The 27503-nt window shown below is 44.7% G+C and overlaps 1 protein-coding gene across 4 annotated transcripts in view; it reads left to right on the top strand.

Moving 5' to 3' along the window:
* The window catches only part of tiam2a (TIAM Rac1 associated GEF 2a), a 95637-nt gene that overhangs the window by 15090 nt on the left and 53044 nt on the right, over positions 1–27503 (top strand). Inside the window, exon 1 of one of the 4 annotated variants that reach the window (XM_037071849.1) lies at positions 7751–8053. The exons of 2 other annotated variants lie outside the window; for them this stretch is intronic. The gene's annotated coding sequence lies outside the window, so the exon portion shown is untranslated. Of the gene's footprint in view, positions 1–7750; positions 8054–26659; positions 26709–27503 lie in introns of those variants that run through there. One more of the 4 variants, XM_037071852.1, reaches the window with a different exon arrangement.

Here is a 27503-nt window from a genome sequence, read left to right as displayed (position 1 = left end):
TTTCTTGCACATTTACATCTTTACCCCGCGACCCTGCAGAGGATTAAGCGGCGTACATATAATGTGTACAGATGATGGATGGATGGATGGATTTACATCTTTACTTAAGGTTTCTTTCATTTGCCTCGAAGTCAGAGCTGGAAATCACGTCAAGTTGACCATATTCCAGTATGAGTCAGAATACAAGTTCATGCTGGGGTAGCCACTGGACAATGGTCCACTTGTGATTAGATAACTGTACATGCATGTTAATGATAGGTGTAGACACCCTCTTTGGTAGCATCCAGTCTTGAGATTCCACACAGTGAACCTGCAGCCCCACAGACTGATGTAATTAGCTAATGGTGTCCTTCTTGGCCTCATATGTAATGTTTGGTTACAGGTAGTAAGCTAGTTAGCCAGACATGCTAACAGTTGTGGCATGTGTTTGCCATTTCTATCCATTCCTTATTCTTTTGCTCTTGTTTTTTTTAAGACTATAGAAGACACCTGCCCTACTGTACACCACTTCAACATGTGGAGGAGTCAAAAACTTGACAGATCTGCACCAGTAACTAAAGTTTATCCTCAAGGAGACCTTGAGATCTGCTTAAGACCCTCAAACACAGACACACACTTGGAAATATAAGCTTACCAGTACACAAACTAATCCATTGTTACCAGGCTAGCTTCTATATCCCCTGTAAACAAACCAGTCCAGACAGTTTGAGGGGGAAGTATCAGCTTTCCACTAACAGCTCCAGGTCATTCAATTTCCTTCTTCGTTTAAAAACCTGAGCTGCCAGACGGACAGCCGCCTCGCTTGGGTTTGGGTTAGTGCTCTGCGTCGTACTGGTAGGCGATGATTTTGTGGGAAACTGCATGGTGAGTGTTTCTAATTAAGAACGCGAAATGAGCAGATTTTAACAAGGTGATTTTAACAGCTCGGCGCTCTGCTCCCTTCACATGGGTGTGAAAGTGTTTCTCAGTGGGGAGCGAGGAGGTAATGGGTGTGGGAACGTTACCTTAGTGGGCTGGCAGAGGGACAGTCGTGGTTTCTAATGAAGCAATGAGCCCATTTGTTCCTAACGCATTGGATGTTACGCTGGGGGTCCGTAAGGCCCAGAAATATCACTGTTGGAGCTACATGAAGTGGTGAAAAAACAAATTACGTGGTTGCAGTTAAAGAATGTAATTAACACTGTGATTCCCAGCCTTTAGCTTTCTTCTCCAAGTTGAACTGTTGGGCTTGTTTTCAGTTTGTGTGTTGGCTCATTATTGAATTAGAATAAAAAGAATTTAGCCTCTGCGCGGCCCAATACAAATCACATGGCACTTCAGAGTGAATGATTGCATTTGCCTCATTGGAATCAGCCCTCGCCATTTGTTGCTGAATAGAGCTTTTGATTTTCAATGGAAGTTTGTTGCCTTGCAATACGTTATTCTCGTTTTACTCAATTCAAGCCTGTGATAACTCAATTAGGTGTCCTTGTGTTTGCTCTGGATTCCCCTCCACTGGCCTCTGGCTGCAAGGCTGCGGTTGCAGTCATTTGACCAGGAGTGAAGAGATTTGAAGCGGCTTAAACTGTCTGTCGAGCCCAGAGCTACAGGCCTCTACCTTATTCTCTTTCTGTGAGTCTATAAAAGACGACGCTTGTCCGGTCCTGATCTTTCTTTCATGGAGTGATCTCCCCACAGTCATTCAATCATTTATATCTTTTTTTCCTCTCTCATGTGGGATATATTTGGCAACTTACATTCTCTCAACTTTGTCACTGTCAAACCTGCCCTACATTCACATAAAAAAAAAAAAAAAGATGTAAAAATGGGCACACTGGTGTTTTCTTGGGTGCATATTTAGACTGTGGTCTGATGTCATGCTGACCACACATCCAGCTGTCCAACTTCTGTCCATCAGTCATATTTTCTCTCGCCGTGTTTGACATGGTATGGTGCGACTGTGCGCCATTCTTGACACGGCATGGTGGGAAGACAAACATGTTTTTTTTCTAGGATAAGCAATTTTCTTGTCAGTGGCTGCAGATTCACCAGAGAGAAGATCTAGGCAGATGGATGTTTCGGAGCTAATGTCGGTGGGCAATGGTGCCTGAGAGGAATTGGTAAAAGCTAGAAATTCCGAGCAGATAAAACATAGGGGGCTTAAACGGATAAAAAAAAAAAACACTGTTGTTCACTGAGATTTATGTGTGTAGCACTGGAGCATAAAGGGATCTATAGAACAGATTTCACTATTTCGCACAACAGATGCTCACATGTACTAACGAAGCTTCTCTGAGCAAGCAAGCATTAGGTTATACCATCAACTGTACATACTGTATGTTCAGTGAACATGTTGGGTTGATGGAGTGCACATACTGTACTGCATGAAACATGAAGAATGGCAGATGGGCAAGGTTTATATATACACATAGACCCCGAAGCAGCGAAATCATCATCATCATCCTTTATTTAAAGCAACATTATGTAAGAATTATGTGCAGTTTTCATCGTTTTTGAGTATAGCACAACTGCCGGGAATAAAATTCTTTTGTCATAATTTGTAAGATATAAGGTAGCGTTACGTGCTAACTACAAACAAAACTCAGCATGACGTTACAGTGTTACGTCTTTATAACTTTGCGTCTTGAAGTAAACATTCATTCTCAGACATTTTTGCCACGCGGCGGTCATAGTTTGCACAAGTGTTGCACACAACTCAGAAGAGTAACAGTATGCCAAGCTGATGTAACCTAAACTAGAGGCAAAAACACTTGATCATATCATGCTGCTGGTTAAACCTTGGTAAAAATGGGCTGACCTTTCTGATGATCAGCTTCTTCACTCTTCACGGCTGTCACGTTATCCATAGACGCGCTGTGTGTGTTACGCACTGTGATGCTTCCTGCTCACAGAAGTTACACAGAACAGGAACAAGCAATAGAGGGTTGGAGGGGCAAAGACAGAGACACCAGTAATGCATTAGCAAGTCACTGATACATTACATATGATCAAATATATATTCAGTACATGCATAATAGATTCTTGTTGCATTGTTCCCTGTGGGTTGTGAGTCAGCCAAAGGCAGTTTTTGTATTGTCAGATTTAACTTCTATTGGTAACAACAAAAACAAAGATTATGCAAGAGAAATCAAAATATTGTGTTGTGGAAAATCATCTCTGCTTTGTCATCTTGTCAAATTCTGCGTGATCCCCCTAGAGGTCTAGGAACTGCTTACGGTCCATATTTGTTTGATCCATTTCTCCTTAATTGCTGCACAATTTGGTAACAATTCTGTATTTGTTTTAGTTTTTTGTGCTCATCTTTCAGCAGTCCTGCGCAATGTTAGATCATTTACACTGAACCTGTGTGGGATTCACCTCCAGAAGTGATGGTGCTGACTGACTGATGTTGTCTTGTTAATCCCTGGTTTATTTGTTAGTGAGGTGTGGATATCCTCTAACGACCGCGTTGAGCTTACCTTGAAATGAATCTTTTTAGAGTAATGATCACCAGTAGATGGAAACAGGCAATCAGTCAGAGAGGGGAAAATGGCCTTCTCCAACATGATTTTCAACACCTCATGCAGACACAGTGGCCTCGGGTGCCAATGTGGTCTTTTAATTTACCTGCACCGGGGCTTATTTTCCACAGGTGCAGCCCCACTTTCCCATTTTTCTAGCTTTATCCTTGTTTTACAGTCCCATCCTCCCATTCATCAAATGGCTGTCTCAATCCTTTCTCCACACACAGGGACACAAAACCCTAATTCAAGTCCCCAATCGGTCACACCCATGTGATAGTTTCTTCACCTCGGGCTCAAGCAATCAACAGCTCAGGCACACCGAGTCCCCCACCTGCTTGTCTTCCCTTCTCTCAGTAATGACATATCTGTGTGGCAGACAAGGCAGTCAGACAGACAGATGATGCCGTGTGTGGGGGCCAGATCTATCACGTATGTGGTTTCCCACTCTAATACATCCATACAGGTTTATATATCCTCTGATAGCAGACACCTGCTTGGTCAGATGGATTTATTTCTGCACATCATGAAAACTATGGATGATGCTGCTACTGAGTGGTTTTCACAGGTCTACAGTTCAAGGAATTCATTCGGAAAGCCATTTCCTAACGGTCTTTTTTTGTCTAATACTAATGAAATCACTTGTACAGGAAGGTAAATCAGGGGCTTTAAGTGCTCAGTCTGTCCTTTAAAGACCCCGCACAACGCTGGCGCGAGAGGTCGGCTGCTGTGGCGTGCTGTTCACTCGTTGTCGTCATTGATTTCTCATTAGTTAGGCCCTCAGGAGTCTGCGAGCTATCACTTAGATCAGATCTGTCGCGTTCAATTAAAAGCCTTTTTTCCAAAATGGCCCGGCTTTTTCATGCCGTATCACCACTCTATCGCCTTTTTGTGCGTAAAGACTTCCTTTGTCTATTGTGTGGGCTACTGCGGTCGACTCTTTGTGGACGTGGATGCTTTTAACGTCGGCTGCTGTATTTAGGAACAAGTAAGGAGCTGTTTCAGGGTGTGGTTGGAGTGTCTGATTATAGCTCACCCTTGTTTCTCCCTCACGCACACACCTTACGATAACCCTTTCCTTTTGTATTCTGGACGCAGAAAAACCATCCTCCCCTCCAGACAGACCGCAGAGCGCCTTCCACACCAGCCTGCCAGCCTTTGCAACAACAGTATGAGACAATTTTTTTCTCCCAGCCGCAGCGAGCCATTAAAGACTACATGACAAATGAGCGTGGTAATAGCATGTGGACACTGGGCAGGACGACGCTCACACAGTGGTAATAATGGCTGGATCGCACTGTATGATGGAAGAGTCAGAGAATCACTTAGAATGGAATCTCACCTTCCATCGCCAACTCTCACATACACATAGAGCCACTATCAGGACCCTATTAGAGTGGTCCCAGACAGGATTGCTGGACTGCGGGTGTTGAGAAGGCTCTCGGGTGCTAGTGAGTGTGTGTACATGTGTGAGCCTGAACCTGCCTGACTATGTATAGAATATTTGTTTTGCGTCAGCAGAAAAAAAAAAAAAGAAAGAAAGAAAAGAAAGTGCTGGCTGAGCTTGCTGTTCTTCTACCCCCTGTTGTGTTTTAAAGCAAAAAAAAGAAAAAAAAACAAAAAACAGGCAGGACTGATGCTAAAGCCATCAGTGATCCTCGACCAGTTCGTCTGTGAGTTCATGGGAAAGCCCTGGCGGGGTTGTTGTCCTGTGTCAGGCCGACAGACAGACAGCCAGAGATGATGGGTGGCAGGATGTCTGTCAGAGCCAATTATGTTTAATGAGATGCGGAGTGACCAGAGCCCCTGAAAACTGCCAGATGACACAGGGAGCCTCTATGTGGTCGGAAAATATCCAGAATGCTGCAGTGAACGACATTACATACTGGGTGGGGATGCGAAGCACGTCACTGGTAACACTGATGACATTCTCTCGGAGGATTACTGCAGTAATAGTAGTCCAACACTTTTGTTCTCCTGGACTAATGATCTGATCTATATCCTGGGTTACAGCTCCATTTTTCACATCCTCTCACAGCCACATTTGCCTGTTTTGCCTGTTACACTCCTGAAGACGCATAACACGATTTCAAAACAATATCCTCGTCTTACCGGAGCTGAATACCCTGAGGCTGACTAAAAGTAAAGGGGCACGAGAGGCTGCTTGTTGTGTAGACAGATATAAATTGATGAAATTGATCAAAGCAGCAGAGCAGCACAGAAATAGGCAGAGGAGAAACAGAAACATCTCCATTCGGACCACACCGCAGCAGCTGTAAACGGGCTGACATGCAGATTAGACCGGTCTGGCCTGGGCCGACACGCCCGGCCAAAGAGCCGCGTTATGAAACACGAGGCCAGATTATGGTTCTCGGGCATTGCGAGGGAGACTGCAGGAAAGGAAGGGCCGGACATCGCGACTGTCTTATCAGGGAGGGGAGGCATTTTGGATGTGGGCGACTGAGAATGTTAGAGATGGATGAATACTCGAAATGTGAGGTCCAAGAATAACAATGACAGTTCTTGTCAGAGGAAAACAAACCTGTTTGCTATCACCGCTGCTTATCAGCTCATTAGTCCATGTGACAGACAGGGTTGTCGGTGTTATGCAAAATATGCTAACCTTGTTCCCCTTTCCGAGCGAACCAGCTGGCTGAGAGGAAAAGGGAAGGAAGCTTTACAGGTTAAGGGCCAAAAAGACAAATGGGATCCCGTAGGACACAGATCCAAATTCAATCGTAGTTTATCGCAAGGAAGCCTAATTAATACTGAATTATAAGTGGTTAAAACTCCACTTAGATATACTGTCTGTGCAAACTTGAAGTGAGTGAAGAAGTGGAGATAAACTTTTCTCATTACCAATTAAAACACAAAACTTATTGGGTGCTGTTAAATCGATGGTGCCATTCAGAACCTTGTCTGAATCTTCATTTATAGTTTTGCATGTCTGTCTTCGCAAGCTCATATCCTCACAGTCCGCACGTACTGACAAACATATGTGAACTTATACTTGTAGCACACATCAATGTAGTATATACAAACTACTGTCCGTTGGCAAAATCCACGCCTTGATTCAGGTGCTTCAGTTTTTAGTATTGCTCTGAAATTCTGGAGATGCACAATAGACAGATTACAAAAAAGAATGGTTAAAAATCGAAGCAGCATGGGTTGAGATATCCTGACTTTAAGAACCTGTTACGGCTCAAGCTCCTAAAACACAGCATTTCCCATAATCCTTCCTCATAAAAGTGCACTTAATTCAAAACCCACAGCCTCAGTTTGTAAAGCAGACTACTAAAATATGCAAAACCACAGTTTCTGCTGCTAAAACAAACAAAAGATATAGTTCGTCTATGTCGTGAAGTAGCATGGGGTCATAGGAGTTGTTGTCTTCATCGTAAAACAACCAGAACTGCCAATGAAAGACTATACGTGGCGACTCCGGTCAGACGAGGTCATGTGTTGCAGCTTTATTGACGTTACTTACAATCACATTTGCTGACTTCCTTCCTTTTTCCATCAAAAATATAATCTGATGTTTTCTTGAAAGTCATGGCAACAAGCAGTGAAATGAAAATACACATTTTTTTTCTGGGTTAGAAAAGGGTTAGAACTGGAAATGTTGATGTGATGCAAGCAAGGGCGGATATTTTACGTCACCGTTGGGGGGGGGGGGTATAATTCTTGAAGCGGTGACCCCTGAATCTGGGAAATTTTCTAATTGTCGCAACAAAACCAGGTGTTTTCACCGAGACCTCAGGACATCTACAGCTGTGTTTGCGGCGTCTGACACAGGGAGTTATTTTAAGTCGGAAAAACTGTTTGTGCTTAAACCTAAAACATTGTGACAAGAGAAAATAGTTGTTTAAAGTTAACGTCTGCAAAATATACTTACCATGGTCCGTCAGCACCATGCTGAGAGAGGCTCCACAGAGACAGGTGTGTCAGGTGCAGACTGATTGGCAGTGGACCAAACCACTGTGAGTCATATGATGGGGGGTGATGACTTAAGAACTCATCATTCCGCATCTTCAATCAGCACCAGTGTTTTAATTGCATTGTAAATACACACATTAGAATGTAAAAAAGTTTCATATAATATCTTTCAAGTGAGACTCGCTTGTACTTTATCTCATTTCCATGAGGACCCTGTCATCTCCGCGAGGGACCCCCCAAAGGTCCACGAACCAGTGTTTGGGAACCCCCCCAGTTCGCAGTGTTTTTAACATACATTTAGGTATACTTTAATTGATCTCTGGCTATAATCCTCTGCCGTGGTAAAGAACACGGCCATCCTCCCCCCTCTGTGTGTCCGTCGGAAGGAGGAGTTTAACCCCACAGTGTCTGGGAGGAGCCCGCAGTCTCTTGGCGCTCCGTCCCAGGAACGTTCGGTCTGGAGACAGAGGAACCGTGGAAGTACGCTCCGAAAAAACCTGATTTTTTTTGTGTATGTGTCTATTAAACACAATACCGTTGCGTTCAGCGGCCGCGAAGAGGGGAGGGAAACGCGAACACCGCGAGAAGTATGTTTTACCAGAGGAAACAGTAAGCCGGTAAGTTACAAGTCAACTTGCTTCTCAAGTCACGGTGCATTTAAAGGTCTCCGTTCATTCCTGTGCGCGCGCTTTGTCCGCCGCGACACCTAAACGCATCCCTAATGGGGATATTTACCCGAAAGTTTTGTCTGTGAAGCACAAGTTCGTGGATGTGTGCGCATTCATTGCTCCAGTGACTTCTCATTGGCTGTTGTGAGTAGTACATCTCAGTAGCGCAGCAGCCGTGACTGGAATCGTGTCCCTGCAAAGACATGTGATTGTCGTGTTGTAGGTGATTATGAGCGCTTTCACTGAGAGCATGCACACTGTGGACAACTGTGTTAAAAGTAGTGATTCATCTGTGTGTGTTTTATTCCAGAGAGACAGAGAGTGACCTCGCCTTTTATCTTTATTATGATCAGATATTAAAAGCTGCCTGTTCCCTCATTAGGATGCAGTATCCTTTTTATGAAGCCTTTTGTGCATAGTAACACCTCATTTGGTGTCATAAATAAAGTTAAATTGCACCCTGTCACAGTGCTCAGCCTTTAGGAATGAATTAAAACTCCATGCCAAAGGTATTTGGGTGTCGTCCCATGGACACAATAGATCACTTGAGTGTGTGGATGTTCAACATGTAGCCCAAAGCGGTGTCACACACGCTGCTTATTGCTTCTCTTTCTTCCTCAAGATTTATGAACTGAGAGATTGGGAGCATAGGCCCTTCCACTAAATGCCAGATCATGTTCAGGCTGTTGTGTTAAAAGTGTGATTTACCGTCAGATTGTATTGTTGTTTGGCCGTGTGCTGGGGTGGAAGGGCTGGGAAGGGTAACAAAAGGGTCCCGGGACCCCCGGAGTGAGGGGGCAAACAGAGCAAATGTACCCATGGAGCCGGAGGGGAAGGGCCTGGCATGTCTTTTGGGATTCCTGCCATGGAAACCTCACGCGTGAAGGTGTCTGTCTGACTGTCCTGCTACCTTTGCACACTGCTGAGGAGGGCTGTAATAATAAAAACACAGGCTAATGTTTGACTCACAGTGGCTGACTGGTCTGCTCATTGATCTGTCTGAGGGCTCTTCGTGAAGTTCAACCTTGAGGAAGTGTATACTTTACTGCTAATTAATGTGACTAATGATTACTTAATGATGGATTAGAAAGGCGTAAACAGTTTCTAATCATTCACTCGGATCATTTTCAGCAAGGAAATAGACTGAGCCCAACATGAGCGCAATAGAAAAGAATGTCTTCCGGTTATTTTCCTGGAGAGGGAGCCTGCTCTGAGATTGGTTTATACTTCATCCTCTTGCCTGTTTAGTAGACTATACAGAAATAGTAACTTAGGTAATTGCTGTTGCTCTCATGTGTGCACCCTGTTTTTGTTTTTTTTGTTGTTTTTTTTGTGTCTTTTTTGGCGATCAGCAAGAGAATGGCAGGGTCAGAAGCCGTTGCACCACATACATATTTCCAGGCTTGTGGTTGAAATTTTTGTGGCAGAGAAATCCTCGACCACGAGGAACGTTATGTTTTTACTATTCTGTTTTTCCCCGGGTTGGGACGGGGTCTCGACCCAGAGTGATGCTGATTGAGTGTGACCTGTAATTTCCCTTTAATGAAAAAAGCGTGTAATTTTGCCTGTTGAGTCTTTTTCCTTTGTGACACGGGTCGAGAGTTATGCCTGTCAGCTGGCAGGACTGTCAGTTGTCAGAGTTGTTTACCAGCGACAAAAGGGAAACGTAATGCTACCCTCTCTCCTGGGTGGCTCAGAGTTGCTTCACAGGCTCATCGCTTCTCTAAATTAAGTCGAAGGGCTTGAGAGGCGGTGACATCATCACCACAGGAACCTCCCAACTCCATGAAACAATGTGTTTTGAAGTCAGATAAACAGTGTGTAACTTTGTGGCGTTATGTAAAAAAAAAAAAAAGAACAATTGACTGTTGTGGAAAAATGACTCATATTGTCTGACTGATGCTCCGTGAGAACAGCAACTTTTCAACGAGTTAGGAACTCTACTATCTGCAGCCCGTTTGGACGGCTGTGTGTGTGTGTGTGTGTGTGTTTGTGTGTGAGTGCCCGTCGCTGTTAATTCTGAAGTGCTCGTCGAGAAACGCCAATGTTTCATGTCTTCTCCGCTGCACATTTTTCTCCATATAAGGTGGCGTGCATGTGACTTATCAGGCATGGGTAACATCTGTGCTTATTGTCACACGGGGATGAAGGCCTTTTACTGTCTCTAGGTAGAGAGGCACTGCAGGGGGAAAACCACAGGAGCTCCACATGACTGGTGCATCTCCTAGACAGGAGGATTTGAAGTGGATCAAATTGAGATCAGCAAAAACCTTCTCTCGCTGAAATGAAATGTCCTTTTCGAGGCCTTTCTGTTTCAGTGCAGACCGGACCAGTCAGGCAGGCATAATGGTGGCCTGTATGTTTCTATTTCTTACTTCTGTGGTTGAGATTATATTTGGCTTTCAAAGTGTTTGCTGGTAGCGTACGGGCAGCAGTGTCTGGAGTGGTTGCTATAAAAAGCAGGTGAACTAAAAGCTGGTGTTGACAGCATCTTGGCGGAGACCTCTCATTTGCTCCCAGCACTCACCGAGACGCCAACTAAAAGAGACATGACTGACTTTGAGCCCTAAACCTACGTCTAACCCTTCCAGGTGCACAGGTCAAAGGATCACCAACAGAAGAGGGACATACCTGTCCTGAGTTTTAAAAATGATAACTAAAAAACATCCATAAAGAGTCGCCTCGTGCTGCATTATTCAGAAATTCTGAGTTTAACTTATTTTGCTGTGGACACACACACACAGACACACACTCATCCAGTTTAAGGGATTTGTTCAGTCAGCTCCACTTTGTGTATCGGCTCCAACACGAGATCCCTTTGCTCGACTGCACAAGCAGGAACCTCCTGTCCAGCTCAGCAGAGCGACATGGTGAACCGATGGCGCTGGTTCATGCTATCCTTCACAGCCAAGACTCCTGGACCTTTGAGGCAGATTAATGCATAGGTCTAAATTGAATTGCACTCATTCTGGGTCACCTGCAAACAGTGGCCTGTAAGCTTTGCAAAGGAAATGAAGATTAAACTGTTGGCGGCTGCTTTAACAATGTATCAAACGAGGTAGCTGATTAAGAGTTACCGTGCAGATGGTCGGGGTGTTGGTGATGGTGAAGATGGGAGCGAGGTAGCTCTTAAACAGTACTGGCCGACTTTCATTAACCCCAAAGAAAAAACTGCAAGACATGCCATTACCATTCTTTTATTGATGGTCATATAAACTGTAGGGCGAGTGGTGCACGTAAGGCAAAAAGCCCCCAGGGCAGCACTTGAGTAGCGGTGCATGTAATTCTTGTAAGCTTACCAGACGGCGTACAGTACTTCAGTCTGGAGCAGGTGCTGCCTCAGCACTTTGAACTCAAGCAAGTGATTTATAAGCTGTGAAAATACAAGAAGTAGTTTTGATTATCAAAATGTATGAACAATGAGTTGTAGGGGACAAGGAGTATTGGATACAGAAGCTATTTGCTGCTGTATTAATCTGCATGTGGGACTTGGTTTCTTGAATCCAGCTGCTGCAGAGAACACTGTTTGGGTGTGTGTGTGATCTTATATTCTCAAAGCGTATTCTTTCAGCACGTTGCTGCTGAGTAAAATTCAACCTTTTGATTATGAATCCATGCTGGAAAAAGTCATGTTGCATCATGCCTCTGCTCTGTGCCCTAGTCTGTATATATTATTTGAGTTTCTGATATCTTTTTCAGAGATGAAGAGGCATGTGTTGCCACAACCAACAGCCCTGTTCATATGGAATTACCCATCCTGCACCCCCTCTCATTATATCTAAGCCTGCTCACCGGTCAATCCTCATAACAATACAAATTGTGATTGATCTGACCTACCTTGCTCCAGTAGCCAAAAGGTCTCAGACGATCCTTGCCCTATTGGAAACGCAAACACAGCTGGTGCTACAGGCCAAAGTGCTCGCTGCTTGGATGTTCCGTTGGCGCCATGTGTCTTGCGTTGTCCCCATGATGGATGGAGCGAATTCTGGGTACACATTTACTCCAGCACATCCCACCTGCTCATCAGTGGGTGGAGATTGACTCTCTTATTGTCTCAGATGAAAGCTAAGAAGGCCCACCCTCTTCTGATGTTTTTTTTTCTAAAGCACCCTAAGCTAGGCAATTGATTCTGCTAATATATTCAGCGTGATCTGTTAAATAATCAAAGCTGTGTTCATCTCTTTGAACTGTGCGGCATTAATTGTGTCAGATCTTTGCTTTTTAATTTAGATAACACATTTCTCCACAGCCATAGCCTGATCCATAGCCCGTCACGGTAGGATTCTTTTGAAAGATGATAAATCTTTATACCACAAAGTTGTAAAGAGCAGATGGCAAAGGGTGTCAGGATGTGCATAAATCCATCACTGACCACATATGGATCCAACTCAGCAATAGACCATTCATCATTGTCTAACTTTACCACTCATACATCACTCATCACAACCCAAAATTGCTGTAACTCTGCAGTCTTGCAAGATATTGCTGTTATTTGCCTTCTTCCCAGGTAGCTCGCTCCACTGAGCTGTGTTAAACACGACGCACCCTTATCTGCACCCTTTCCTGGGCTTTGTGACAGACGTGAAGTGCTTTGGAGGGTCTTTGGCAGCCGTTGTGTTCGTGTTATGTTGAGGAACATTTTCAGGCTCATTAGCACTCCTTCCCCTGTCCAGCCCCCTCCCTGCTTGAACAGTCGGTGGGTTTGATCTCCGAGCAAGATAAGCTCTTTTCTCCACTTCTCAGTCTCTGGGCCTTGTCATGTTGGTTCAGTCATTTGGCATCCGGCCAGTGTAAACAGAGACCAGGCCCTGATTGTTTTAGGTCGCTGGCAATCCTGGCATCCACTCAGTGAACATGCTCAATTAAAGCTTTCGTGAAAATCCTTTTCTCCAAAGAGGTAAATGTATCCAAGTAACCTGTTTCCTGGGGTGATATCATCATCAAGGCGTATCTGGCTGACAGGCCCTTAGCTGTCAGAAGGAAAAGGGGATCTGAGCGAAGGAACTAATTGTAAAGAATGTCAAGAAAAGAGCAAAGAAACAATAGTTGTTGGGACATTTTATCAGTTTCATCTGTTTTTGCAGTCTACGCCTTTTTGTAAAAGCAGCAAAATAGTACAATATGCTTCACATACTCAACGTAAGGAAGCCAAGGGGTGTATTGGCCAGCCTGCAGTCTGTGTGTGGCCTCGCTTATTTTTACGGCACCCTCTGGATGCCCAAGGATCGACTAGCCCTTCTCCATTTCTCAGTATGGTCAACTTGGGTTTCCTCACTGCACAGAAACTTCCAACTTCTCTGCTCTGCTAGCGCCAAGACATGATCTCTTTTTGGCTGTTACATAAGAACTATTTAACCCAGGGTTCGCTCTGTTTCTGGCCCAGGGGGAACAACTTGCTCACTCTGCCTGGCCAGCGCTCCGTGCCACCCTGACTGTAAAGTCCACGCCTCGATCAGTTTTCACAGTTTATGGGCGCAGGTGCAAAGGCAGGTGCAAAGGACTTTCTAGAATTTTCTACCCGGCAGGTCTTGGCTAAACGAACATTGAAAAGGGAAACCTTTTTTAGACCAGTGTGTGTCTTGCTAATCTTCGTTGCCTTACAGTTCAGGCACATTTTTTGCCACCGACTCTGGGCCAACAAAATTACACATGGGCAAAGCCTTGATACAAAGTCAAGAAGGTCAGTCTTATCGCTGGAAGGTTCCCTCATTGGGCTGATGTTAAGTCAAGCTGATTACACAGAGTGCAGGTCGCTGCTCAGCTTGTTGCAACCTGGGAGAGTCCTGCAATATTAATGCGTCTTCTTCCTCCAACGGGGTTCCTGCAGATGCCACCAGACTCTCATATGTCCCAATTTTTAAAATGTTTTGCTGTCTTGTCGAAGTGGGTTCACCTAGCTCTCAGAGGATGATTCAAACTTCGAATACTCACAGAAGCTCAACGCAATGTTACTGAATCTTTGAACCTGATGGTATCATATTAGAGCAGAGGTGGAGGAGTCTGCCAGGCTGCTGTGAACACCGCAGCAGACACATGTGTGCTGTGGGTACAGAGGATACCAGAGGCTATTAATGGTATTCGACATTCAACTGTCATTGGAGAAGACGACTCCTAATTTGTGTCCAGCTTCAAGCCTAATGTTATTAAATGTGCCGGAGCCGAGACAGTGAATCTCATGGTTTATAGACTCCCACGGATGTGGAGCTGGTTCGTCTGTCTAAGCACTACTACTTTGATCCAGAAAAGGTTATCAGGGGGTGAGCAGTACAATAAGATTAAGCGATGCAGCCAGACAGATTTGTTTTAACCTTGTGACTGAGCCGGGCTAGCTCTTTCCTCATGTTGTTAGTCTTAATGCTAAGCTAAGTTAGCATTTCAGAGTATCTGGAGTATTTCCAAAAATGTTGTGAACACACGTTTTGCTATTAATTCACACAGATGGGTTTAGATATTCTGAGAACTGAGAACAAAATCAAAGCAGCCATTAGATGATCTCGACTTGGACTGTGGTGAGACTTTGTGACCTCGCCTTTCTCTGTGTCCTACACGTGATCCTTTACACCATGGCTAGGGCGGTATTGGTCACCTCACCCAACCTCTCAAACCTCCCTGGTGATGTGAAACACTCAACGGGACCATTGTTGGCCTTTCCACGTGGATCTCCTTGGATGTGGGTGATGTGGACGATGTGTGAGTGTGCAGTGTCTACAGTTTACACTGGTGCTCTGTGGTATAAAGGGGAACGACTGACTCACACGACTACAAGGGATGTGCGTATCCTGTGTGTTGGCTTACTAGAAAATCACTGCTGAAGTATGCAAGGCCACTGTGGCACACATGTTGAAAAGCAGCACTTCTTCTTGCGCTCTCCCTAGCTGAATAACAACAACTCATGGTGTGTTACATGGCATAACTCTTTGAAAGCCTTCTTCCTCCGTGTTGATGGAGTAGCTGTGTGTGGAACTGCCTGTTGGTCTTGATCTCATCTGCTTTCATGGCAGGATTCCTGCTACCTAATCAAAGAGAGGGGTGGAAAAAAAAACACCTCCCAGAGATGTTGCATTTTTCTACATCCATTGCCCTTTTATATACTCATTGATATTCGCCTCACATTTGACAGGATCTGGTGTAAAGTGAATGCGTACAGTGGTGAAGTCATTCATTATAAATCATTTCCCCTTTGGAGGGTGAAATCATTTATTCACAGTCTCATGAGGTTAGTGATCCAAGGAGCACGCCCTGACTGGTGACTAATATGTTGTGTCACTCAGCCCGCTGACATGAACTGGATACACTTTGGTGTCTAGGTTTATTTCAATTCATCTCCCCCTGAGAATACAAACAAGTGCTAGAAAGCTTAATTCCCGTTTTGCCCGAGGTGTCTATGCTCAGCCTGGACACTGAATGACAGCTTTCATCTTGGATTGCCAATTTCCTCACTCCAAATGTCTTTTTCTGCAAAAGAATGACTTTAATAACTGGAGCTATTTTCCCCAAGTTATTTTGAAAACCATCCCTGTCTCTTTAGGCGCTCGTCCTGCTCCTCGGTAGTAATTTTCTGTGTGTGCGAGCGAGCGGTTTGTCTCCAGCGGCAAGCCCTGTGGTCTGCTCGCGTGGAGAAATCGGCCTCACTGGAAACTTGTGGTTGCCTTTTTTTTTTTTTTTTTTCTTTATTCTAATAACAATTTTATACAGTGCATAGGTTCATGCTGGCATGCCCAGGCTTATACTGAAGTGCCAGGAACTGGGGTTTCCTGACAGTTGGGATGATTTTTACAGTTCAAGGAGCCCGACTAAAAGCTCTACTTATGCAGTCATGTTGTATTATTAGCCTCATGCATCATTTCTCTCTGTGTTTTTTTTTTTTTTTTTTATTCCTTTCACTTGATGAAACATATGTTCTTGTCTGGAAATTTTGAAGCAACAAGTGGTAATTAACACATATCAACCTTTTGTTTTTCATTGGCATGCACAGCACTTGCGTGTGTGTCTATGGGGGGTGGGGGGTCAGCTAAGTGCTCCTGTTTGGTCCCAGACATGCATGCTGCTTTTGCTAATCACGCTATCATACAGTGCCACAGGCTTCTTTCTCAGAGCCAACAAATATTTTAACAAGCTGGAGGAAGACTGCACTCATTCTTTCCGATGTTTTACCAGCATGCATATCATCATCGCTTAATGTCTGGGCTTTTCTGGCAAGCTGCGCAGTGAGCTCTGGCTCGCCACATGAGTCCATGGCCAAGATACATTAACATATAGCATGAAAAATGTTTTTTTTTTTTTTTTTTTTTTTTTAAAAAGCAGTTTTCTATAGGTTGTGTGAAGGGGAACATCAGAGCCACTTTGATGTGAGACAAACCAGTCTCACAGTTACTGTAGACAAGTTGGATCAGGTCAGATGGTTTAGTCCACTATGCCTCTGTGGTCATTATTGTTGTTGAAAGTGGGCCGCAGTGCAAGAGTCTTTGCACAGTTAGATTGTCAGAAGGACACCTCGTTCCTTATTATCCATCCGGGGTGGTGGCGTGTTCTCTTCATCATTCAGGAGTCAGATACGCTGTGAAATTTCTCGCTTCTTCTGGCAACTTTCTTTGCGCCTTTTTTATCATACCTTCCTCCCAGTGGGTGTGGGCGAGAACAGTTGCCGTATCGCAACCCGTAACGAGAGAAACAGTGGATGGTTTGTAGTCAGCCGTTTGCCTCAAGGGTTAAGTATCCATCTTCATTCCCTCTAAGCCCACCCCTGCTTAGGAGGAGAAGGCTGTGAATAAATGCCACCCTTGTCCGCTCATAATGGAACAGCTTGACCTCCCGTGACCTCTGCTGGTTGGAGCATCTGCCTGTCGATTTCACCAGCCCGTCCTGTGGGACATCACCGGGCTGTCGCATCTGCCCGTGGGCTGTAATTCAATTGGTCGAGAAATTTATTTTTAAGGAATAAAAAATTAAGCACTGGCCTATAATTTTTCAGTGGGACAAAAGAAGTCTGTCAACTGGAATATGCTGTTGATTTATGGTTTGTAATTGTGCGAAAGTGCTTGTTTCTTTTCCGGGCACGGTGCATGACGACTGCATAATGAGCACCGTCCTCATTGGCATTCTTGGGCCTCCCTATATGGATGGGATAATAACGAGGTTGGCAGAGGCCTTAATTTAATCATGTCGGTAAAGGCGGTGCACATGTGGCACAGCTGCTAGCGCTTAGCCGAGACTTGCCATGCCCTTAGATGAGGTGCCATTCGGTGTCCGCGTTGGCTTGTTTCTGCTCCATCAGTCTGCATGAGCCACATTCCACAGTGAAAAGGCTCTGCAGAGCTGGACAAAGGAGTTTGTTCTGCGAAGATTTGCTTGTGACTTTTCTGCCACGATCGAATTAGCTCACGTGCCGCCGCGTGACTAGAGAAACTGGTTTAGGTGTTTTCCTTGCAGCCAGCACAGGTCAGCCTTTGTTGTTGCGTTTATTTAGCTTTCCCACTTAAACAGTGTGCTGCCCAAGCACTTTGTACAGCACCTGTTCTGGATTATAGGTCAATAAAGGCTCCCGGCTAATTTCTTGTGATAATTCAACGGTGAAATCTAATCTCACCTCTGCCATTTGGGCTCCTGGAAATACACGCCACAATGTCAAGAGTCAGAATCTCTTTCTACTTCAAATGGAAAATCGTGTACATACCTCAACATGTGCATCACCAAGCGATCACCAAGATTCCGCCTATTCCAATGAATTTCGTTTTTTAACCTATGACACAGTTCGGCGACAGGAACTAGGTCATGTGTTGTGAATTGACTGAGCATCTGCTGGGTAAGAGGCAGAAGACATGTAAAGCGGTGTTGACACACGTGCACCACAGGTATTGAACCTGCAGCGCCTGTGTTAAACCTGTTTGTGATAGTTGCGCTCTCCTCTGCATGATTTGTGGATCCAGTGTGGCCTAATTTTGCACCCTTAAAGGAGCACTATGTAGTTTTTGAAGAAATTTTAATCAAAACATTTTTTTTTATGTCTAAAAGTAAAAAAACAAACTCAGACTTTTGTTTTCATGACTTTAAGGCTTACATAATTTTATACTGTTGTACTTTTTAAATATTTGGCAGACCCTGCCACCCTTCGAGCTTCAAACAGTGTTCTTGGGACCTTATTTTCCCCTGAGAACAACTTGTTTTTTCAGTTATGGAAAAAATAAATATGTGGAGTTTGTATATTGTATATTGTTCGTATATTATAAGTTTGAGTTTATTAGCGAGACTGGTCCAGATCTGTCACCTGATGTATGAAGTGGATCAAAGGCTCAAGGAACATTGTTTGGTAAGACCCCACAAAAAAAAAAAAATCACATCATCATTTCTGTATTTTTTTCAGTGTATTCTGTGGAATGCATAAATTCAAATGCCCTCTAAAATCATCCCCGTATCACGATATCTGTCAAAACAATTGCGATCCTGTAGTTTGCGTTATGGTTCAGCCCTTCTATATGTCGTATAGTTGCCATCCTGTGCATCCTATGCAGTTATTTAAAAGCCTGCAGAATGCACCCATCCACAACCAGTAGCTGTAGTGTTGAGTAAAACTTCTGTGTGTATGTCCTACTGTGTCTGTGTGTGTTTGCGCCTGGCTCCTCACCAGCTGTCTCACCCATCATCAGCTCTCTCAGGACTCTGAGCAGACGGTCCAGCTCATATTTCCCCTCTCCTATCTGTGCTGTAAGTCAGCTCTGGACAGTAACAGATACTGTATATCAAGCCTGTGGGGCTTGAAGCCACAATAAAACAAATTGTTTTGGTTCATGATAACGGGAGCGATAGTTTCTCCTGCTTTTCCTGTAAAAGTGTGATTGCACTAAGCTAGTCTTATTTCATAACTTGTTTATTGCTCCGGGAATTGGCCCACCTTTGATCAGCAGCCAGCTCAGTAGAGAATATTAGTTATTCTCCCTCCTTCATGGAGAGCCAGTAGCTGTGAGCGGCTTTACGTCAGAGGATGGTTACTTTATGTGGAGATTTACATGAGCTCGCTCTGCCTGTGAGCTCAGAAGTGAGTTTATGAAAGCTGTGCTATAAGTGGACAAATTCCTCTTTCAGGACTTTCATGCACTACATGTATGTAAACGTGCATGTATATAGGCCTCAGGTAGAGCAGGACTCGTGTAAACAGCGGCGATTTCCCCTGATGGATGGTTTATTTAGGCGTCCAGACTGTGGCCCTGTGTTTACAGGGCTCTGATGTAGGTCCACGACCTCATGCTGACAACCCCACCGCTTTTATCCTACCATCTACAGCTTGGTCGCCTGGCTCCGCTCGGCTCAGCCTGGGACGAGGATGTATGCTTGTCTCACACAGACCCAACAGTGCGAGCAGAATGCTAAAACCTCTCTGGTGAATCATCACTTTAATTTTCATTTTAAACAGGAACAAATTGCAATCCTGCGACGTATAAGGCATTTGTGATGCAGTTTGGACAAGAAAGGTCTTTCCTGAAGAACAAAGCGGTGCTGAAGTGAGTTTTTAACAAGTTAATCCACTGTTCTGGTAGAGAGGGATAATCCTGATTGTTTGATTTCCTTGAGTGTCAGCATTTAAAGCATGTTGTCACTGACTTATTTCATGCTAACATGGAAGCTTTAGATGGTATTCTCACCAGGTAAAAGCTATCCTGAGCACTTAACAGAGGCCATCTCTCAGACCTGCCAGTGTGGTAAAAGGAGGGCTTTAATATAGACTGTAATTACCCCAGGTAATGGCCTCTAATGGCTAAGTGAGCATCAGCTCTTTTGTTAACTTTGAACAAGATGAACAAAACCACCAGACAGGCCCAGACTGGTCTGACCAGCTCTTTAAAGGGGCACTACATAGTTTTGAGGTAATGATACAAATAATCATGTTTCCCATAACTGAATAAACAAAAAAGGTCTGAAGCTAGAAACGGTGGCAGGGTCCACCAAATGTAAACAAACAAAAGAAAAACAGTGTGAAACTGTGTTGTCCCTTTAAGGTCAGTTTGTTTATGCAGTTTACTTAGTCATGGAAACAATAGTTAATTTTGATGCTTCCACTCCAAAACATAGAGCACCTTTTAAAGCATTATTGTGGCTTTCGCCTGTCCGTTTGTCACAGTTTACTTCAGCTTCAACAGACATGACCGTGATGTGGAGAAAGTGCTGTGCTAGTACCAACAAGCACTAAGACCCCGTCCTTGCCTAATTTCGTCGTTCTCACCTGCTTATCATGGTCATTGTTTACTTGTGCTATCCGTCAGATGGTGTCCCGACCTGCACGGTCGACAGAGTAGCGCTCATGAATCCAATCAGAGCGAGCTGACTGATTCATGTTCTGTTTGGCCTGACTGTGATCTACACTTTGGCCCTTAATAGGCCATAAAAGCAGAGACATTGCCAGTTGGAGCGCTAGTTTACCATGAACATATGGTTCGCCTTGGCTTAGGGAGATAACATTTAAATTACCATATCCATTAGCGTCAACCTGTCCTGATCCATCAGCACGGGCGGTGCCAAGAGATTTCTGGGTAAAGTTTTATTCATGCAGCGGGCAGAAGTGGCTGCGGGGCTCGCGAGGAGTGGGGCTCTACACCCAGGGTTGGGGGGGAGAGAGGCCACTAGGGCAAGCTCCCTCTGGCGTCAGAGCTCCTCAAGAATGCAGAGAGGGATTAATGCTCGTCTGCGGCAGTGATGGATGAGACCTGGAGACACACACACACACACACACACACACACACACACACACACACACACACACACACACACACACACACACACACACACACACACACACACACACACACACACACATACACACATACATACACCCACAGTGCTGCATCTGGATGCAGACTGCTTAGCCCTCCCCTGCAGCAGTACGTGCCAGCTTAGCAGGTGTGTGTGTGGTTTGGGTGTGTTGTCTGCTGGGATAAAGCCAGACTAGGTTGTTTGCCCTACTACCCCAGATAGACCTGTATTCACCAGCCGGATGTCATTGTAGAAGCCGCAGCTTTTCATCACTCTAGTTCACGTCTGGGGAACTTTGATTTGGTTTTGTCCTTATCGAATCGCAGATGAATCAATTTCTGCTCCCTCAATAGATTTCCTTCCTTCCTGTTGAGTCCAGTGATTGATGCCACGTGTGTGTGTTGTGCGGTTTTGACTGTGTACGTGCGGCTTCTTCTTTCTTTCAGAGCCCATCGATTACAGCACATGCACACATCTACCCGCTTCCAAATCCCCAGTTACCTCATTGTTTCGCCGAAAACCTCTGGTGCGTCTGCGTGACCTCCAGCAGCTGGCTTGCTGTGACTGATATTGCACTGCAATGGTCAATGATCTCTGATGGATCACCTTCGGGAGGCTGGAGTGTGTCTCACATGACTTGCCGCAGTACACTACAGTGGCTATTGCTATGGTAATGAGTGATCGAGTCGTGAGCTGATCGTATTAATCACCAGAGCTCACGCCGCCGAGCGTGTGACAGATTATCCTGCAGCTAACAAAGGACAGCCGCAGTCACTTCCAGTGGAGATAATACAGTTTGCAGATGGGTTTAATGCAGGTGTATTATGCAGGCGTTTGCACAAAACTACACAAAGTCACTGCGAGCGATGCAACAATAGTTGAGGAGGAGGAAAAAGGTTTTGTTTTTAAGGTACAGACGCCTGAAGGTTAACAGCTAAAGTCGTTGCTCTTTTCTCTTTTCTCCCCGTCAAAGGCCCTTTTCTCTCCGTGTCTCTTATCGGTCACGAGATAATTAGGTGCATCTCCCTTTTGTGCGTGGCAGTGGCCATGCTTTGCCCCATCTTCCTGGGCAGGGCTCAACGTGTGCTTGTTCTCCCAGCAGCCTTGAGTTGTCTTATCTGTGCCCGTGGCTGTTAAAGACACTCGGCATAATTCATACGCACTGCCTGTCACTCATTTGATTACTTCTACTATCACCTCCGGGCGTTTTCTTTACAACTCTGCAGCTTGAATACTGAGGCTGCGTTTGCGTTAGCTCTGCTTTGATTAGACTAAATGACAATGGCATGAAGCTGAGAAACACTCGGCTGAGATGGAGCACAGATGTTGAAGCGTGTGTGTGTGTGTGTGTGTGTGTGTGTGGGGGGGGGGGGGTGGTATGTGGGTGTGTGTGAGGGATGATTACACCATGAAATAAATCCAGCTAATTTGTGGGAGTATCAGTCAATCTGAAAGATAGATAGTGTAGCTCTGAAGTTCTGAACCACATGCTGTGTTGCCTTTTTTTTCTTCATAGGTTTAACCCTCAAAATGACCTTCTTCTGTCCATTAAGCAGCTTAATTAGCAGTGAAGCTGATGAAAAGCTGATTCGCACCTGCAGTCCTCCAGCTGTTTGCTGGATCTCTCACACACACATCTTTTTTTTTTTTTTTTTTTTTGTGAGCGCTGTTAACCTATTCTGCCCTCCACCATTCAAAAAAAAAACAAGCTTGTGCACATTCAGTCACATAAACACTCTCAGGCAGCAGATGGATGCTGACACCCCCTTGAGGATGTTTGGAGTCAATGTCTGCGCTAAACAAAAGAAGAGGAAGATGTTGGCACCACATTTCTCATTTTCATTTTTTTTTCTTTTCGCTTGCTGCTGTCAGCACAGAACGAACCCTCTGGTGCTGTCCTTTCGCACACACACACGGGCACACACCACCCTCCTTTTGTTTGCAGTGAGCCTGCACGCGGCTCGCCATATCCCGGCTAATTTAAAGTCGTGTCGGACTTTCCGCATACCGGTCTGCCTTGTCTGACAGGAGCTCCAATCTGTAGAAAATGAACTGAGCTGACAGCAGCGGGGGGCTTGCAGAAAATAGAGATTTCACTGTATGGGACAGAGGGATGAGGAGGCGGAGAACGAGGAAGGAGGATGGATGGTGGGAGGGATAACCTTTTGAATGATTTGAATGTCACAGAATATAAGAGAGACATTTCTGATGTTTGAATTCCACTTTTCTAATTAGGATGTAAGCATTTTTTTTTTGGAAAGGCACCCTTAAATTGAAACTTTTTAATAATATGACTGTTTTTTATAATGCAGAGCTTTTCCGTTTAAGAAAATATTTGGGTTCCTCCGCAATATAACCCCTTAGTAATTGAAATGTTAAAGAGGTGGAGCGGGTTCGAGGAAGAGACAACCGAACAAAAGACGCGACCTTTCACCCCCACTTAAAGCGTCCCAGCTTAAGTGAATTCCATCAGTCTACGTCCCCACTCCCTCCGACCATCTCGTTAACATCTCCTAATTTCTAAGCCCTTGATATTTAAATCCATGTTCATGTATGAGGCACTGTACTAATGTCTGCTAAAATGTGCAATTAAGAGCAATTTATTTCCCCCCGACAGACGTTTTCATTCTCAAATTGCCGCAGACTGCAGTCCCCAGCGAGCAGGATAATCAATGGCATCAAACCATAAGCGGCCTCCAGCTATGAGAGTGGCTCCATCATGCTGTTTAGGAGGGAGACAAGAAATATTAGCATGCCGACTGAAAACACATATTTCTCCCTCTGACTCTTCCCAGACTCCTTTTCTCCACCACATTCATCAGCCCGGTCCCATGAGTATCACTCGACCAGTTTTTCATTGGAAATGCATAATTGCAAGTAATCCGTCTGAGATTAAGTGTGACATAAATTATGTATTTTATGTGAAAAAGAGGAATAATTTACAAGGACAGTTAAGGTGTCTACTGTACCACTTTCAGGTTAACACATAAATGGAATGCATCTATCTGAGATGCCTGTGCAAAGTGCTGTGCTCACGCCATTCAAAAGTGCAGTATGCAATGATGAAAGGGAAAAAAAAGCCTACCGAGTCTCATTCCCAGGTCTTTGACGAGACTCAACTATCAAATATCACTCTCCAGAATCGCAGATACCCTGGAACACCCCAGAGCAACACAAACTAAATGAATAGAAAACAAGAAAAAACTGCCAAAGTGCAGGGTTTTTGCAAATACAGACACCGCCACACTCTTCAAGGGGGTCATAAGTGCTGATAGAGTATTTTCTTTTAGAGTCTATGCATTATTTTTTCAGCTAGATCTGGCATAGTATAGCTTAAAGAGATTGCTTTAAAAACAGACAATGAAAAGTAAGATGAATCTTTTATTTGAAAACTGGATTTTTTCTTTACGAATTACATGCAAATATATTAACTCACATTATTATATATCAGTTATCAAAAGTGTAGTAGCTAATTTGGCTGTGAATTTTCCAGTCGCTAAGCTGACTTATCATTCTAGCACTAGTGTAAAAACTAGACATGGTCTGTCACCATAGTTCATCCTAAGGGGAACATGAAACATGAAAATGTCATGCAAATGTAAGTAAAATTGTTGAGACGTTTTGTGAAAAACTGCAAATGTGACCCTCTTGGTGGCACTTGGTGAAAAAGTTATGGTCACCAAAGTCCATACGAGTCATCCTCTGGAGATCATGGACGACTTTCTTGAAAATGCACAAAAATACAGAAGCGGTGTGGGCCTTGTACACTTTTAACTTTTACTTTCAGCCATTACGGGAGTTGCTTTATGACTAAAGTGGGTTTCCCGGCAGTATTTCTTTCAGGGACTTGGATTTTGTCCCAGGCCATCGGGGATCATTCGGACTTCTGTATCAGCTGGAATTCTTGTTGTTTGAAAGCTTTATCCCAAAGCAAAGCTCTGCTGATAACCTCTTTGAAACCTGAGTCGCCACACACACACAACAGTAGTACTCCCATTTTCCCAGCCTGTTTTTAATACGCCTATCCCTGGTATTTCCTGTGCGTTACTGTGTAAGGTACACCCGGGCATTATGACATATCAGCACCAATAATTATCATGATGTAATGTGATGCGACCTTCAGCTTCCACTTTCCTGTTCGGGCATCAGTTTAGCCGTCGAAGCCAAATGACTTTGAGTTGTGTGGATGAGTCAGTTGCCCAGAGCCTGGATGTAGAGGGATTTAATTTGGCTCCTGAGAGCTTGTTTGGGCCTTAATTGATCTTAATTAGGGGTCAGATCATTTGGCCGTGTGGAATTAGACTCAGCACCTGCTCCGTATGAATATGCATCACGGCGACCCACCCACCCTGCCTCCTTCTCCTTTTTCCAGCGCCTCACTCTTTTCAGTGTGTTGTTGACCAACCTTTTAGCTGCCTCCATGTAAAGCCAGACAAAGGGCTTTGAGGGGAGCTCAGGCTAGCCCACGAGGACCATTGTGTTGTTAACAATGTTGTTTAGCCCCAGTGAACGCCGCTAATATTGTGTGCCGGGGCTGATGTCTCTATGTCAAGCACCAGCAGGCTGATGGAAGACTATTCTACAGCTGCTCATACAGCATGGCATAGTCATGACTTTGAATGGCTATTCAGACCGAGATAAATTTCTAGAGAAGAACTAATTTGAGCATTCTAGTTTCACCGGCATTCATCTTTTCCATTTGTAGGAGTGGGAATAATGTTTGCTCAGTTCCTCTGGGATAAACAACTGGCTCGTGATGAGAGTTGGGAGCAGCTTTAGAAGCAGCCTCGTCCAGTTCTGATGCCGTGCTGTGTTCTGGTGTGGCTTTCTGAATGGGTCCAGTTCGACTGCACGACCACAGTTATGTGAACCATAGTCAAATGGAGGCATGCGTGTGTTTTTAGACCGACGGCGGTCTCAAGTTCGTCTCCGCTGGGATGAGGCTTAGTCACAACACTTTTTTTCAGAAGTGTTTCTAATTCCAGGGAAGGATTTTGACTCATTTTCTTTTAACTTGCTGCTCAAAACGAGCGGCACCTTTGGTCCCGCTGGCACTGAGAAACTTTCAAACAGCTTAGCTATGTCCCTAACTCTGCTCCTCCTGAGTAATTTCCTCTGTGGCCCTGCTCTTTTTCATACAACGCCTCTGTCTTCACTCAATGGACTTTTTTCTTCCTTTCTGGCTCACACGCTTACTCGTGCATACACACATATATACACACGCTTTCTCTCTCTTTCTTCCTATCTCCCCAGTAGCTGTCTGCCTCCCCGGCCTCCTCCTTGGGTCATTGTGGTATTTAGGGTCAGACAAGAGCCCCAGTCATTGCGCCCTCCCCTGTGCCTCCCAGGCAGCGTTGCAGCCAACTTACGCCAGCTTGTCTGGCCCAATCGCCTCAAACAGCTATGGAAAACCGCCTTGGCTGCGCCGAAGCCCCTGCATCCTCCTCCTAGCCAGTGGAAAAGCAGGATATAGGAAAACAACACGGTGGAGTAGTGGAGCCTTTTTTTGTGCAGTGGAGACTCTTCTAAGTGGATGAGAGCTATAAAACATCTTTACTTCTCTTTCTGAGAGCTCTTCTATGGAGAACTTTTTCACTTTTTCCTCTCGGCGCTCCGTTACCTAGGGTTACCCCAGGAGGATTTTGATTTGCTGCTGCTACCGAAAGCCAGGCGGGAGTTTCCACGTGTCCTCCAGTGCGTCTGGGTGCGTGAGTCAGATTGCGGTGTGTCTGTGTGTGTATGTTTCTTTAAGACACAACTAGCCTTCACAGGGAGAATCCACTCTGAGATCAGAGAACTCCAGCTAGATTTCTCCTGTGCATGCTGTTCAAAGAGCTCTTAGATTAAAGCCGGGGCCACAGAGGTAAGGGCTCTGTGTTTTATCTTCCTCTGCCTTTGTTTCCCCTATTTACTGGATTAAGAGGAGGCTCGGGTGAAGAGCATTGTGTTTCCTATTGTCCAGATCCACAGGTGTGAGTGACACTCTGTGTTTGCATGCGTGAGTGCTGAGATGTTTCCATCTGTGTCTGTTAGATAGCAGTTTGTGTTCTTAGTTTTTATCTCAAGTGCTGTAAAAGCCTGCCGCATGTAGCCCTGTGAATAAATATACAACAAAGTGACCTCCTCACAATCACAGCCTTTATCACTCCTGCTGCTGTGTCTCAGCATTTTATGCATGTCTCGTGTTCACTCATGAGAGTAACTCAGTTTGACTAACCTCTCTACTTTTGTCTAAACTTTGTATCACATGCTGAAGTCGCTGGATGCGTCCTCGCTCAGTGGGCGCGCATTTTATGAACGTGTTTGTAAAACATTTTCCTGGCATCGCTCTGGAATGACAGTGGCATACGTGTATAAATCTTTCAAGAGGGCTGCCATGTCATTTTTGGTCTGGAGCCAGGCGCGGAGCTTCTAAATGTATAATGAAAAAGTCCGAAAGACACTTAACAAGCACTGTGATGGATGTTTGGTGGCTTTGGCTGAATCCGCCACACAGTAATATGGGCTTTCAGTGGGTGATTCATGGATCGACATTTCTCCTCATAAGCAAACAACCGCAGGATGCTTTAAATCTGGTTCATATGACAAAAAGCTCAGCAGGAGACTTTGGCTCCACTGCTGTCTTTTTCTTCACTTCCTGTTGTTGTTTTTGTATCGC

Source organism: Acanthopagrus latus, chromosome 16 (genome assembly GCF_904848185.1).
Source record: "Acanthopagrus latus isolate v.2019 chromosome 16, fAcaLat1.1, whole genome shotgun sequence".
In the NCBI taxonomy this organism is placed as follows: Eukaryota; Metazoa; Chordata; class Actinopteri; order Spariformes; family Sparidae; genus Acanthopagrus; species Acanthopagrus latus.
This window is presented reverse-complemented; position numbering and strand designations above follow the sequence as displayed.